This window comes from Thalassophryne amazonica, chromosome 4 (genome assembly GCF_902500255.1).
Source record: "Thalassophryne amazonica chromosome 4, fThaAma1.1, whole genome shotgun sequence".
Taxonomy (NCBI): Eukaryota; Metazoa; Chordata; class Actinopteri; order Batrachoidiformes; family Batrachoididae; genus Thalassophryne; species Thalassophryne amazonica.
In genome coordinates, this window is record NC_047106.1 from 77,199,349 (window position 1) to 77,204,673 (window position 5,325).

The window sequence follows — 5,325 nt, forward strand, 5'->3', positions numbered from 1 at the left end:
TGGACATCATGGTGGCTGTGGGTTGGCACAGAGGTGCACGGAGCTTCCGGGGGACCGGCACTGGACCTTGACAAAATGGCACCGGCTCTGTAATGGCACCCGGTCGTGTATCTGATTCCCCAGGCTGATTTTGCTCCGTCAGTTCTCTTGTGGAAGATCTCCGAGGAGCAGGTGTGGGAGGCAGACAACATGAGGGAGGAGCGCACAGCCATGGAGCTGCTACTGCTTCAGCAGACAGAGTAATGAAGCTGGGTGTGTCAACACGAGCAATGATGTCTGCTTCAAACAGGAAGTCCATTGGATCCTCAATGCAGGTAGGTAACTGACCTTGTTTAAACAGTGCTTTTATTTGGGTTAGCTCAGGAAATGCAGTAACCATTTCTGGTGCATTGAGGAGAAGTTTATCTACTGTAGAAAGAATGTGCCGCTTGCTCCGTTCACCTGGACTGTCCATGTACTCAAAAAATAAGTCCTGAAGTTTGAACAAAAATTCTGCCTTGTTCTGGAGTGATGATTCCTCCGTTTCTGATGAGGAATCTTCTTCCAGGTCAATCCAGTAATCTTCATTGTCTTGTGGTGGGTGAGCGTATTGCAGGTATGACTCAGGGTGTTTTACCCAATCAGGCAGCCTCTCTGCGGCAAATAAGTCATCCAGCTCTTCAAGCTCAGGAAAGTATTGATACAGCCAGGTGTTCGTTTCCACCACTTCCCAAGCCTGATCCAAGTAGTCAAACTTCTCTCTTGGAGTGTGGATGTGGCGGAAACAAGTAAAAAAAAAAATTTTAGGTCAGCAAAAATCTCTTTAATTCTGGTCAAAATCGGTTCAGGGGCTGAGTCTGCGGCCTCCTGGTATTGGCCCGATTGTTCTGACAGGACTGGTGATGGCTTGACACATGAAACAGGAGGAGACCAATGCAGACTCACAGGCATGGTTGGCTTAGATTGGTAAACAGCTTTATCCGAAGACCAGGCATAGGATTCGGTACACAGGTAGTCAACCTTACTGGCAGAGGTATCAGACATGATGCAGGCTGGGTCAGGGTCCAGGAACGAGCAAAGTTCATACAACCGGCGTCAAGGAGTAATATTGGCAAAACAGTGGCAGAGTAAAAAAAAACAAAACAAAGCGGTGCAAAACGAGAAGTGAGTGACAGAAAAACTGAGAAACATGACGTGTTCAAAAATGAATGTGAACAAAACAAAAGGGGCAAACATAAGAACTACCATAACAAATCAAAAAGGGGAAAACCAGAAAACTAAAACTTGAATGGACTAACTGAATGGTACAGAAAAGTGAATACAATAAAATGGCAAAACAATCTATCAGTTAATCCACAAATAAACAAAACCCAGTGAACACAGCATAATGCAAAGAATAAAACAAGATAACTGATAAACAGAAAATGCAATGAATAACAAATGGAACATAATCTGATGAGCAACACCAAAGATAAATAATAACAAAAACCTGTGACTAAACATTATACAACAAATGTGATAACCAGAACTAAATTAAGACTAAAGTAACATAAAAGACCCAGAGTAACAAATACAAACTGCACAATAAATGATAAGCAAAGAATGAACCAGTGACGAAAGTGTAACAAGGAAGAGCAACAAATAACTGAAAGACAACAAACTAAATGATGAGGTGCTGAATGAAAACAGTGACTAAATAATAAAGAAAGCAAAACGATAGAATCAAACTGAGACTAACATGATAAAGTATGAACTAATGAAAAGTAAAACCAGAAAATCACAAAAGAAATATGCCAAGGGCTAAGACCTAAAACCCGAACCGGGGCCAAGCATGACAAACAGAAGCTAAACAGAAGTGTACACCGCCAACCCGTTCACATTTCTAACCGTTTTTCCCCACTCGGCGACACACCCGCCGAGGATCAAACTCTAGTTATTGGCGACTCTGTTTTGAGAAATGTGAAGTTAGCGACACCAGCAACCATAGTCAGTTGTCTTCCGGGGGCCAGAGCAGGCGACATTGAAGGAAATTTGAAACTGCTGGCTAAGGCTAAGCGTAAATTTGGTAAGATTGTAATTCACGTCGGCAGTAATGACACCCGGTTACGCCAATCGGAGGTCACTAAAATTAACATTGAATCGGTGTGTAACTTTGCAAAAACAATGTCGGACTCTGTAGTTTTCTCTGGGCCCCTCCCCAATCGGACCGGGAGTGACATGTTTAGCCGTATGTTCTCCCTGAATTGCTGGCTGTCAGCTCTCATTTCTAGAAATCTGGCCAATTTTCTTAAATCCTCCAAACCGTGACTATCCAGGGTTGGGACCAGGAAGCAGAATTGTAGTCTTACACACCTCACTGCAGCTTCTCTCCCCCTGCCATCCCCTCATTACCCCATCCCAGTAGAGATGGTGCCTGCTCCCAGACCACCAATAACCAGTAAAAATCTATTTAAGCATAAAAATTCAAAAAGAAAAAATAATATAGCACCTTCAACTGCACCACAGACTAAAACAGTTAAATGTGGTCTATTAAAGATTAGGTCTCTCTCTTCTAAGTCCCTGTTAGTAAATGATATAATAATTGATCAACATATTGATTTATTCTGCCTTACAGAAACCTGGTTACAGCAGGATGAATATGTTAGTTTAAATGAGTCAACAACCCCGAGTCACACTAACTGCCAGAATGCTCGTAGCATGGGCCGAGGTGGAGGATTAGCAGCAATCTTCCATTCCAGCTTATTAATTAATCCAAAACCCAGACAGAGCTTTAATTCATTTGAAAGCTTGACTCTTAGTCTTGTTCATCCATATTGGAAGTCCCAAAAAACAGTTTTATTTGTTATTATCTATCATCCACCTGGTCGTTACTGTGAGTTTCTCTGTGAATTTTCAGACCTTTTGCCTGACTTAGTGCTTAGCTCAGATAAGATAATTATAGTGGGCGATTTTAACATCCACACAGATGCTGAGAATGACAGCCTCACACTGCATTTAATCTATTATTAGACTCAATTGGCTTTTCTCAAAATGTAAATGAGTCCACCCACCACTTTAATCATACTTTAGATCTTCTTCTGACTTATGGTATGGAAATTGAAGACTTAACAGTATTCCCTGAAAATTCCCTTCTGTCTGATCATTTCTTAATAACATTTACATTTACTCTGATGGACTACCCAGCAGTGGGGAATAAGTTTCATTACACTAGAAGTCTTTCAGAAAGCACTGTAACTAGGTTTAAGGATATGATTCCTTCTTTATGTTCTCTAATGCCATATACCAACACAGTGCAGAGTAGCTACCTAAACTCTGTGAGTGAGATAGAGTATCTTGTCAATAGTTTTACATCCTCATTGACGACAACTTTGGATGCTGTAGCTCCTCTGAAAAAGAGAGCCTTAAATCAGAAGTGCCTGACTCCGTGGTATAACTTACAAACTCGCAGCTTAAAGCAGATAACCCGTAAGTTGGAGAGGAAATGGCGTCTCACTAATTTAGAAGATCTTCACTTAGCCTGGAAAAAGAGTCTGTTGCTCTATAAAAAAAGCCCTCCGTAAAGCTAGGACATCTTACTACTCATCACTAATTGAAGAAAATAAGAACAACCCCAGGTTTCTTTTCAACACTGTAGCCAGGCTGACAAAGAGTCAGAGCTCTATTGAGCCGAGTATTCCTTTAACTTTAACTAGTAATGACTTCATGACTTTCTTTGCTAATAAAATTTTAACTATTAGAGAAAAAATTACTCATAACCATCCCAAAGACATATCGTTATCTTTGGCTGCTTTCAGTGATGCCGGTATTTGGTTAGACTCTTTCTCTCCAATTGTTCTGTCTGAGTTATTTTCATTAGTTACTTCATCCAAACCATCAACATGTCTATTAGACCCCATTCCTACCAGGCTGCTCAAGGAAGCCCTACCATTAATTAATGCTTCGATCTTAAATATGATCAATCTATCTTTATTAGTTGGCTATGTACCACAGGCTTTTAAGGTGGCAGTAATTAAACCATTACTTAAAAAGCCATCACTTGACCCAACTATCTTAGCTAATTATAGGCCAATCTCCAACCTTCCTTTTCTCTCAAAAATTCTTGAAAGGGTAGTTGCAAAACAGCTAACTGATCATCTGCAGAGGAATGGTCTATTTGAAGAGTTTCAGTCAGGTTTTAGAATTCATCATAGTACAGAAACAGCATTAGTGAAGGTTACAAATGATCTTCTTATGGCCTCAGACAGTGGACTCATCTCTGTGCTTGTTCTGTTAGACCTCAGTGCTGCTTTCGATACTGTTGACCATAAATTTTATTACAGAGATTAGAGCATGCCATAGGTATTAAAGGCACTGCGCTGCGGTGGTTTGAATCATATTTATCTAATAGATTACAATTTGTTCATGTAAATGGGGAATCTTCTTCACAGAATAAGGTTAATTATGGAGTTCCACAAGGTTCTGTGCTAGGATCAATTGTATTCACTTTATACATGTTTCCCTTAGGCAGTATTATTAGACGGCATTGCTTAAATTTTCATTGTTACGCAGATGATACCCAGCTTTATCTATCCATGAAGCCAGAGGACACACACCAATTAGCTAAACTGCAGGATTGTCTTAGAGACATATAGACATGGATGACCTCTAATTTCCTGCTTTTAAACTCAGATAAAACTGAAGTTATTGTACTTGGCCCCACAAATCTTAGAAACATGGTGTCTAACCAGATCCTTACTCTGGATGGCATTACCCTGACCTCTAGTCATACTGTGAGAAATCTTGGAGTCATTTTTGATCAGGATATGTCATTCAATGCGCATATTAAACAAATATGTAGGACTGCTTTTTTGCATTTGCGCAATATCTCTAAAATTAGAAAGGTCTTGTCTCAGAGTGATGCTGAAAAACTAATTCATGCATTTATTTCCTCTAGGCTGGACTATTGTAATTCATTATTATCAGGTTGTCCTAAAAGTTCCCTGAAAAGCCTTCAGTTAATTCAAATTGCTGCAGCTAGAGTACTGACGGGGACTAGAAGGAGAGCGCATATCTCACCCACATTGGCCTCTCTTCATTGGCTTCCTGTTAATTCTAGAATAGAATTTGAAATTCTTCTTCTTACTTATAAGGTTTTGAATAATCAGGTCCCATCTTATCTTAGGGACCTCATAGTACCATATCACCCCAATAGAGCGCTTCGTTTCTTTCTCTTTTTGCTCTGTATGCACCTCTCGGCATTTAATCATTAGTAATTGATCTCTGCTCCCCTCCACAGCATGTCTTTTTCCTGGTTCCTCCCTCAGCCCCAACCAGTCCCAGCAGAAGACTGCCCAACCCTGAGCTTGG